The 11,783-nt window shown below is 32.4% G+C and overlaps 1 long non-coding RNA gene across 3 annotated transcripts; it reads left to right on the top strand.

The window, feature by feature from the left end:
- Window positions 1–1,468: 1,468 nt before the first annotated feature.
- Window positions 1,469–9,605, top strand: LOC11432833 (uncharacterized). 3 transcript variants are annotated; one of them, XR_005644226.1, is made up of 4 exons: window positions 1,469–1,581; window positions 2,732–2,903; window positions 5,732–5,843; window positions 9,547–9,602. It is a non-coding gene; the product is annotated as an uncharacterized lncRNA (long non-coding RNA). The 3 variants fall into 3 exon arrangements; XR_005644229.1 differs by lacking the exon at window positions 5,732–5,843 and having other exon boundaries at window positions 9,547–9,605; XR_003008152.2 differs by lacking the exons at window positions 5,732–5,843; window positions 9,547–9,602 and having other exon boundaries at window positions 2,732–3,002.
- The last annotated feature ends 2,178 nt before the right edge of the window (window positions 9,606–11,783 follow it).

Genomic DNA, 11,783 nt, shown 5'->3' with positions numbered 1-11,783 from the left:
TATTCTTTAAAGTGTTTCTTATGTCTAAAGCTACGGTCCTTGATATTTTTGTAGGTATTTTTTTTTCTATACTTGAGATTTTTTCAGCCATCACTATAAACCTCCTTAGGTATATTTTTCTAATGATTTACTAGTTTTTTATTGATGACAGTCAGTCATTCACTATTTTAAGTATCATTTTCATGATATCTTGAGTTCACAAGCAAGTTTAAACAGCAAAGAAAACAAGAAAAATAGAAGATTTCAAAGAAAGCAAAATCGTGTCACGATTGTTGAAAACGTGTCACGATTTGGAGCATAGGATGAGGTTCATTCGACAGTGGTTAAAACGTGTCACGATGGCTATTTCGTGACACGATTTTAGGAACATGTGGCACAAGGAAATAAATGAAAGCAAGAGAAAATACGCTTGGTACAGAGAGAAGCCATGTTTTGGAAGAAAGGAATTAGGCATTCACGCAGCACGAGAGAAAAAGAAAAAGCTTGCACATGGAAACAAAAAAGAACAACATCGATTGAAAGAAAATTAGGAGCTAAGCCGGCAACGACGGAACTCTATTGGTTTATTTTCTTTACTATGTTGTTTAATTCTTTGATTATGTCTAGCTAATTTCCTTTGATTAGGTCTGAGATGATTCCTTTTAACCCTAATTGAACCATGTTGATGTGAAACTCTATTTATTGTGAATGATAATCTAGTTTTTATTCAATTCAATTGTTCTTAATGCTTTTTATATCCCGATCATATATAAACAAGATTTAGTGAGAATGAATGACTACTGACCATAGCTTTCTACTTAGACAGAATTGCATTGTTCTAATAAACAGGGTTAGTCTAGGAATGGATAATCGTTTGTTAGTGATATTAGGTTAACGTGCTTAAACCTTCGAAGATTATTAGACCACCTAAGGAATTAGGGGCTGTAGTTTGAGAAGAGGGTTCTAAGTCAAGGGATTGATTAGGACTATTTTGTTAACTATCGTGAAACTAGAAAATCATTCATAAGAATAGGTGCAGTATACCAATTAGGGGAACATAGATGATTCGAAAGACCTAGTCTCATCTCTTATATATATTTTTCCAAAACTATCTTTATTTTCTGTTATTTACTTTTATTGCAATCAAACCAATCAACTGCCTAGTGGCAATTCAAAAGAACTTTTATACATCTTAAATATTTACTTTATTGCTAAATTGAGATTAACACAGTCCTCGTGGGAACGATATTTTTACTACTTCGATAGTATTTAGTACACTTGCTAAAAAAATCTATCATTTATGTTAACTCATTAGTAAGAAGTGTGCTAAAAGGACAAGCACAACACATTGATCTACTTAAGAGACACTTAATAATGATTCTAATTTTAGGGAGGGCTTTTTACGGCTCCTTAAGAGCTCAAATGTTTTTTTAACACATCAAGTGCTTTACTATAAAGTGATCAAATTATGTTTTATTTGTTACATGCAAATAGAAGGAAAAAAAATGGTTAAAACTCTAAAGTTTGTGCATGTTATGATTTTCTTTCTTTCTCTTATCCTTGTTGCACATAACTGTTTCCTTGTTGCACAAAACTCTGACGGTAAGGTTAAAACTCTAGTCACGCTGCAAGATTTTTTTTTTTTTTTTGGTTCTTGTGGTGGTGTTAAGGGCTCTTGTTTTTCGTGTGTTTTTGTTTTATTTGTCTTGTTGTCAAGGGTGATCGTCTTTAGTTGTATGTTGTCCTAAAATGATTACTTCTTATATGATACATTCCTTCCTCTGTGTGTGTAGATGTTTTTCATTCAAAAGGACAATGTGGCTTGCAGATTTTAGGTGCTACCGTACTATTATTTTTAAATCCTTGTTTTTTTTCCCTCTCATAATAATAACATACCCCCTCCATCCTAAATTATAAGAGATTTGGTCATTTTATACAAATTAAGAAATGTTATTAGTTTTGTGTCGAAAAAAAAAATTATAAGTTATTTTACAAAATTATTCTTAATTAATGGTTTGGAAAAGACAAATTAATTTAAAGAAGAGGGAATAACATACGGTTAAGCGTATATTAGAACAAGTAATATTGACATTTCATTGATATTGTAAAACGACTTATATTTTGGAACTTTCTTTTTTACTAAAGCGCCTTATAATTAATTTTTGACGGAGATGATATTATTTAAGCAATTGTAAATGGTTGTTGGTTGGTTGGTTGGTTGGGGGCCGGCATAGTTGGGATGTTAGTTGGTCATAATGATGTCTTTGCACTTCCAATTTTTGTTTTGAGAAAAATGAATGAATTAAAAAAACAGCTCTTTTTAGTAATCAATACCACATTATTTTTTTTATAACAACATAATTATTTTATGCATGAATCAAATTAGGAATTGAAGAAAGCATTTAGAGAGGATGTAAAGTTAGTTAAAAAATAATGAATTATAATGATTAACATTGTTTTATGTTACCTCTTTAGTATGTGTGCTAAAAGGACAAACACAATATATTGATATATTGAAGAATCACTTAACAATGTTTTAATTTTAGGGAGGGCTTTTACAACTCCTTAAGAGCTAAAACTCTAAAGTTTGTGCATGATATTATTTTACTCCTTTCTCTTTTCCTTGTTGCAAAGAACATTGTTGATAATCCATATTTTTATGCTTTTTCAAAATCCCTTCTTTAGTTTGTAGGTGGTACGCAATATATTATATCATTTAGTAACATTGTTTTATTCTTATTTTTCATTACAGCGTATGTTCCATGTATAACTGTTGCTGATTGTCCACCAAATACTTGGTTTAAGATATATAGGTGCGAAAAAGGAATATGTAGATATCATAAATTGTGGATTGTATGAGTACCAGGCCCAAAAGGATGCACTTACGCCATGTAGGGAAGAAGAAGAAGAAGAAAAAAATACATGTAAGATATATTTTGTTAGAATATTTCATGATTGTCATTTACTTATTGTACTGACACTGAATAATTGTATGTTTCAATTATTTATTTTTCTCAATTTCACGGACCTTGTTATTATGGATTTGTACTTTAAAAATTTGGTAATGAAATGAAACAATGTCACCAATAAGAATATTTGTAATAGCTAAGTTGAAAAAATAAAAATATTTCACTTCAAAGCCTATACCTTCAATTTTATGCCCATACAACCTTCAATGTAGTCGATAGTTGAAGAAATGCAGTTGATTTGGCTGAAACGTAGATGCAGCTGTAGAAGCCAGGAACAATTATTTTAGCAAAAGAAATTAAGGATTTCAGTATTCTTTTGTTGAGAATATTAGCAATTTTAGTATATAATAATTAAAATGATTTAATGGTGTGGAAATTAAGTGCTCATGTATAAAATCTAGTTGCTCTGTCACGGTCCAAGACAGTTGACCTACGGCTTTTTTAACTGAAGAACCCAGTTGGAAAAAAAATTAATAGTTCAACCATTTGATTACAACTTTTTTAGTTCAATGACCTATTTAAAAATTCTCAAATAGTTAAGAGATTTATTGATTAATTAAACCTTATTTTAAATAACTTGAAAAAGCTGAAATAAATCTTCCTTATCATAAAAAATATGCATATTCTTCAATTAATCAACACTCATTTATTGAGAAATTTTTGGTACAAAAATATATATATATTTTGAACAAATCAAGATGAGATATATTTAACAACGGTGATTCATCCTGCACAAGGCATGCAAAAGGAGAAACACTGGAAAGTATTTACACAGTAACAATGCTGCTAAGGAAACAGTAGCAACAAAAAAAAAAAAAAAACTAATTACACTTGTACACTCATACACAGAAGCGGGTGTTTCCACCAGTCAATATAACTATAACAAAAGGAAACATGTTTAGATTCTATCCATAAGAACGAATTTAGCTTGATTTTTTTCGAGAAGAGCAATGGAAGCAGATGCTGTATTTTGGAATATACAGTAATTCTTTTCCTTCCAAATTATCCAAACTGTAGCAAACCAAATTGTCCTTAAAAATAAATGTGAAGATCTTGGCAAGCCCACCATTGTGGAAAATTGAATAAAGTAGTGTCGCAAATGAACAAGTGTAACCAAAGAGATACCTAGCCAATTCCAGACTTTGCACCAAAGCTCTCTGGAAATGTCGCATTGAAGAAATAGATGAGATACCATTTCCGTACTTGCGCACCCTGGAGTTGCACATGTGATGTCTGTAGAGCCAAGAACACCCTACCTTGACAAGTTGCCCTTCGTCGGTAGTCTGTTGCGAAAAAGACGCCAAGCCAACAAAGACACTTTGAGAGGGATATTCCGGTGCCAGACATCATTCACAAGAGTCCTATCCACAGTATCACCTGAGTGAGTAAGATACATGTATGCTTCTCGCACTGAATAGCCATGAACTGGATCTAACAACCATCTCCAAGTATCATTAACGGAATCCTGCAAAACAATGTTATGTAATAAAAGAGAACACTTTCCTCCTCCCAAGCTAACAGACGGCGTCTCCACACCCACGCCCCTCCCCCTTCCAACCACCCCCTACTACTCATGTCCTCCACCGAACACTCCTTGCAGATAGCCAGGTCAAAGAGTCGGGGGAATTTTAATCTTAAAGGTGTTTCCCCCATCCATCTATCATACCAAAACAAAGTATTGCGTCCATTACCAACTACCCTTCGGAGGTTAACATCAAACTAATTCCCCACACCCTCACCCACCCCCTCCCTGACACTAGAAACTGTCCGCCCTCCACCAAGGGGAGCCACACCTCCCCCCTGTAACCGCCCCCCAACTCGCCATAACGGGCTTTCAGCACACGATACCACAACCTCTCTTTCTAATTCATCATTCTCCAACACCACTTCCCCAACAAAGATACATTAAAAGCTCCCACCTTTCTAACCCCCAACCCCCCTTCCGCCTTTGGTAAACAAATTGAGTCCCATTTTATCCAAGAAATTTTCCTATGTTCCTCACCACCCCCCAAAAAAATCTTATAAAAATAGATTCGATAGAAAAAATATACCTGCAGGGGCTCTGAAAAAGGAAAGAAAGTAAATCTGAAGAAAGAACATGACAGATTTTAGCAATACCAGTCGGCCACCAAAAGACAGAAACCTGTTATTCCAAGATGATAATTGTGCCACAATCCGATATATTATTCCAATGAGTATCAATTTAAGAACAAAACTTCCTCTCAAAGAAAAATAAAGAATAAAAACATATATAAAATCAATTCCGTATATCAATATTAACTCGACATGTTATGCACGGGGATCAAGATTTTAATGCCTACAACAGCCTAAACGTATATAGTCTATTTAACAAAAAAATAATAATACCATAAAAATCATTAGGCCTAACAAAGTTAACCCATTTATCAAAATTAAAATAGTATAACATTTTTTTTTTTGGCTACTATTACTATAAAGACATAACTACAATGCTTTATATATTGTTTTTATAGCTGATAACTCATTGGAAGAACGTCCACTTCCCCAAGACAAATTGAGATCTGATGCATTTTAAGGCAGAAAAATCATAGTGACTTTAGTGTAATTTTGTATGTTTTAGGAGATTGAAATGAAAGAGTAATTATTATAAGAGAGATGGACCCAAGGCGTGAACAACACCGATTCCCAATCCCCCTAATGAATAATTTTAGATAGTTTTTCGTTTACTATATACAAATTAATTAATACTTATTATACCTCTAATTACTACTACATATGGATTCTTCGGTTGCAAATCTTTGAAGGAAAGGATCTTTTGAATGAAAGGACAAATACTGAACTAAAATATCTTAAGAAGGCATGTTCTCTGATGAAAAATGCAACTACACAATTTTATACTCAGTCCTTATGATCAAGGTAATTTTATACGTAAAAAATTCTACAATTTTATACTCAGTCATGCGGCTTGAACATTATTTTTATTTTTAAAAAGTTTCCATTTCTTTATTTTTTTTTTTTGGTACAAAATTTTCCATTTCTATCATCGAAGGTTAATGAATACTAATGATTAACCAGTTTTATGGTTAATTAAAGCTCCTAAATGGCGCTCACTCACCTGCCTATGGTAAGAATTATGCTCTTCACCCAACTGTTTTTGCTCGCCCCCGACTGAAAAGACGAAATTGTCTCTGCGTGATTTAACTCACGCAGCTACTGTTATATCAGCATACAGTAAAATTAACACTAGCGTAAGTTAACACACGCACCGTGAATTAAGTCATGCAGAATTAATAACACTAGCGTGAGAATTAACTCACGCAAAATTCACATTGTAACTACTTAATTACATTGCTCCTCTACTTTAGAGGATAACTGCCCCAATTAAGCTCTACATTGATTTCTTGTTTGTTATGAACTATGAATAATATATTTGTAACACCCATACTAAATTGTCTATAATATTTAAATGGGTGTTAAACATAAAGTACTAGATACATTAAAATTATAACAGAATTTCGTTCGAATGAATACAAACATTATTACAAGTTCGTACATCTGATAAAATAATATATGTGAAATACATATATTTGATACATATCTGAATACATAAGAAATTATCTAAAACTGGTATGAAGCGTGCGTATGAAGGTAAATCATCTGGCTTCCTTCTACTAATCCTTGCCACGAGCGACCTACTTATTTGAAACAAAATAAAGCGATTGGGGTGAGACCGGATGTCTTAGTGAGTTCCACCTTTCCTAGGTTGTAGGCAATATCGGGATCCTATGATCGCCATATGTCTGTACATATACATAGTCTTGGGTTTACTGTTTTGTCATGCGTATCGTAGCGATATGGGGAAGTTTAGGATCACTGACTGTATACTATCATAAATCTTGTCATATTCGTATCATATCTTTCATATACATAATTATAATGTTAGCGTGGGACAAACACATTATCTGAGTTCATTTTACGGAGTGCACATTAGCTTGTCACTGCTGACCGGCAAAAATAACTATTGTATCAGGCTAACGCTGGACTCCCTGACTACGTGTGGTTTACCAACTAGGGTTAAATCCATCTAACCTAGTTCTTGAGGCTGCCAAGGACACGACATAACTGAATTTCATAATCTTAACATATTTGCGCATGCTGTTATCTGAGAATATTTTTTATTCTTATACTTGTTAAAGCTATTTTCAGGTTCTAAGCATATCCTTTTCGTATGTCAATCCTAAAAGGGTTTTCAAACATCCCCGTAAGAAGTTCAATATCATTTTCACAATACTTAAAGTCACACATATACACATATCTTACTCTCTTATATATTGATAGAAAATTAACAAGTGTACTAACTTATATCGAACTAATAAAATTTATAAAGATTCGTATCCACAAGGACCGTTTCAACTTCCATTCAGTAGTAACATTATTATTAAGGATATTTGTAGAATGGGGGGGGGGGGGGGGGGGGGGGGGGGAGGCAATTGGTTTGAATTGCAAATGTAAATAAAATGATTAACGTAAAATTGGTTCGAGAAATAATATGGAGAGATGACTAGGTCAATCGATTCATCTGTTCATCACTCATTAACAACTTGTTTATTAAGTTTACGAATGTTATAAAGTTTAAGACAAATTAACAAAATAGCTTAGGTCAATCCCTTGATCAAAATCCCTCTTTTCTGATTATAATTCCCTAATCCCTTAGGTGAACCTATAATCATAAAATGTTTTAAGTCCATTAATTTAAGTATCACAACCTAATAATGATCCATCCCTAGTGTAACGCCCTCTTTGAATTATTTGATTTATTTAATTATTTAATTGAGTCTAAAATTTATTAAGAAGAGTTTAAAATATATTTATTTGATTATGTGATTTATTAAGTGGCTTATGTTGTTATTTAATAGATTAAGATTTGAAAATAGAAATAAGATTGAGTTGAGAGTTTGTTATGAGATTTTAGAGAGTTTTGGGGGAGAAAGAGAAATAAGATAAAATAGAAAAAAGGGTTATAAATAGGAGAAACCTAGTTTAGAAAAAAAACATAACGTACGATCAATTTTGGAGAAAAGGGATAAAAAGCCAAGAGAAGGGAGAAAGACCTAGAAAGCGGCGATTTTGAGTTATAAGGTAAGGGTGGGACTAACATTCAATAATCTTAAGTCATTGATTCTGAAAATTGGATTTAACATGTTGTAGGTTTTAGTTTTTGAGAATTTGGGAATTAGGGTTAAAAGTGGTTAATTGATGATTTTCTAAAATAATGTTTTTGGTCAAGTTTTATATGGTTTTGAGTCTCTTTTTATCTATATAAATGTTTAGACAAATTTTGGAATCAAATTTGGGCATTGGGAAGTCAAAATTGGGATTTTTGGGTGAAAAATTGGTTTTTCCCGAGAGCTGCACGATGACAGCATCTTCTGTTTCATGTTCTTGCGTCTTTTTCACACGTTTCCGTTTTGAACTGGGTTTTGGTGTAAAAATGAAAGTTGTAGATAATTTTGTTAGCTTTCCAATGGCTTTGGTGTGGCGTAAAAATTAGTTTTGGTTTAGGAGTTATGATGAAAATACTCCAAGGAGGTCTTAGTGAATTTTTATGAATTTCAGCACAACTTTGTCCGAATTTGAAATGAAAACTGGTATTGATTGGTACAGAATTGGTCTTAGGTGTAAACACAAAAGTTGTAGGTATAAATGTTAGCTTTCTAATGCCGTTGGTTTGACTTCAAAAGGATTTATAGAATTTGAGTTATGGTCAAATTACTGAACGTAGGTCACAGTGAATAATTGATTATGATTGATGAATTAGTATATGTATGTATATGTTTGTGAATACGATATTGTCCATGATTGATGAAGTGTTATATGTATATATGATGTTTTAAGATGTTGATTATTATTTGATGTTGTTATATTGTGATATAATTGTATATGCATTACTTGAATTATATGTGAATAATTGAGACGTTGTTGACTTGCATTTGATATTATTATGTCATGCTGTTTTTGTATACTGTTGTGTTGCTGTTGTTATTTAACTAAGCTGCATGAGTCGGTCTAAGTTGATTAAGATGATGAAGTTCCAAATTATTGGATTATATAAGATGTTGTCGATTTAAGATATTACGAGGTCGAGTTCATGCATTAGCATTTCATTGTTGGGGGCTTGATGCCCTGGAGCCTTTGCTCAATTAAGTTGAGGGCTTGATGCCCTGGGAGCCTTTTTACGCTCAAATAAAGTTGAGGGCTTGATGCCCTGGGAGCCTATTTACGCTCAAAGATTGGTACCACATGCATGATTAGAAGATTAAGTTGCATAGTCAAGAGGTTAAGTTGTCAAGTTGTCAAGTTATCAAGTTGTCGAGTTGTTAAGTTGTTAAATCATGAAATTGTTTAAAGCTGTGATTCTTTATTTGAACTATTAAAGAAGTGAATTATGATATATTATTATCTATGATGAATATTATGATGATTACATGATGTTGTCTATGAGTTGTTAAATATGATTGATGATGCTTATGTTGTTAAATGTAATTGATGAATTATATGCTTAATATTATTATTTGTGAAATCTCACCCCTTCTGTTTGCCCACCATGGGTAACTAACAGGTAACCAAGAATAGTTGATGTCGTGTGAGCTTTCCTTCTCGTGTGTCTTAGGTGCTCTGATACGTAACGGGATGGGAACTTTGTTATTGCTTTTCTATTCCTTACGTATTGTTTTTGAAGATTTATGACTATGTTTTTAGATTGGATTTTTATGCGACATTTATGAAGAGGCCTTCGTGCCAAAGACTGTTTTAGTTATTGAAATAAATTCCGCTGCGAAGTATTAAAGATCTTGTATTTGAATTTTAAAGGATAAATAGTTATTTATTCACTTTATGATTTTAAGAAAAGAATGTGACATTCCGTTTATGTTGAAAAACTCTGATTATTTATGTGAAATTTTTATGTTGGGAAAACGGGGTGTTACACCTAGATTGTCCGTTAGATTGAACAGTATAGATATGTCAGAGTTACATGCTAGTGTCAGTAGTCATATAAACTCTTGAATCAATTATATTGGGTCCGAATCATAAAGCATTAAGAATAATTTATACTGAATAAACTAGAATGACATTCATAAAGATTAAGAGTTACAAGTTACATAAACATGAGCTAGAACAAAATCATCTCTTGACCTAATCACAAAAGATCTAGCTACTCATGGCTAAAACACAAATAACTAATGTAAAAGAAGGATTCATTACATGAAATTGATTTTGATGGTCTCCCACCTTCTCTCCAGATCTCCTGTTCCAAAAGTCAGTTTCTTTCTCCAAAATTTTGAACCCTTCCTTCTGAAAACAACTTCCCTTTTATAGGAAAATTTCCAGAAACGCTAAAATCGTACTCCGATGCTGTAAATCGGAGCACGATGGCTTCATTAAAGTAAGATCCTAGCTGGAGCGTCTGCCAAATCGTAGCCCGATTTTCATAAATCGGAGCACGATTTTTTACGAGACAAAATGTCCCAAAACAGGTTCATAAATCGAACTACGATGCTGAAAATCGGAGTACGATTTTCTACTAGCTTCAGCATAAAAAATCAGTCCTTTTGCATCTTCTAACTCATGCATAATCACCTGAACTCAACCTAAATTACATAAAAACTATAACAAAAGTGCTATATGACCTAGGCCCCGTTTGGATTGGCTTATTTTGAGCTTATATGGGCTTATCTACTCCCATAAGCCTTTTTAAAGGTGTTTGGGTAAATAAATAAAAATAGCTTATCATAGTTTCATAAGTTGTTTATGTCATATTTTAATAAGCCTAAATTTTCAGCTTACCCTCCGACTTAACAAGGAGCTTATGAATTTATGTAACCTCCTTCAATTCTCTCTGGATCTACTTTTTCAAAACATATATTTTAATTTTTTTTGTTTTTTGTTTTTAGAAACAAACATATATTTTAATTATAATTTTGGTTATCTTTGGCGGTGCATAAGTAACAAAATTGCTATATACTTATCTTACCAAAGTAACACACATAACTAAGATTATTTTTTTTAAGGAAGATTTTTATTATTTTTTTGTTACGTAACAAAATGAAACTGAATAAATAAAACAAACTTAACTTGTATTTTTTTGGTAACAAACTGTACACTATTATCTTTGATTTTTGTGGTTCGATTCTTTGATTTTTTTGTTAAATTAAAAATATTTAAAATTTTGATAATTACTAATGTAGTGTCTGATCCAAACACTTCAATTTATGTAAGTACTTTTAGTGTACATATCCAAACATAAATAGCTTATCAAGTATAAGAGCTTATGATGTAAACTCTAATGTTATAAGCCCTAATGTCATAAGCATCTATATAAGTTGTTTATCCAAACGGGGCCTAGTGTCATCACTTATGCCATTATATTGCCTATATGTTCGTGTTATTATCATATGGTCCAAACAGTCGTTTACACAAAGAACGTAAGGTTTTTAAACAAGTTTTTAGCATGACAATAGGTTGCACATTTTAGTGAAAGCGGTTACACTCAAGCAATTTTCAACTACAACCCCTGCAATATTCTTTGTATAACCGAAATTCCAATCAAGAAAAAATGCCATGCAGCATAACACATACATAAATAGCAATAATGGCATAAAATAGGGCAACTAGCATACAACATTAAACCTAAGTTCATAGTTCTTTTCACTTGCATAATCATAACTACCCAAGGTTTAGTTCATAGCTCCAATTCAATCTCTTTATAACTCTTCCTTCAATATCATTGACCGTATATAAAAACAATTTATATAGCTACAGTCAATGATATATATTTCCGCAAGTATATCTTTTCTA

The sequence above is a fragment of the Medicago truncatula genome, chromosome 1 (assembly GCF_003473485.1).
Source record: "Medicago truncatula cultivar Jemalong A17 chromosome 1, MtrunA17r5.0-ANR, whole genome shotgun sequence".
In the NCBI taxonomy this organism is placed as follows: Eukaryota; Viridiplantae; Streptophyta; class Magnoliopsida; order Fabales; family Fabaceae; genus Medicago; species Medicago truncatula.
The sequence above is the reverse complement of the archived record's forward strand: the minus strand, read 5'-3'. Positions and strand labels throughout refer to the sequence as shown.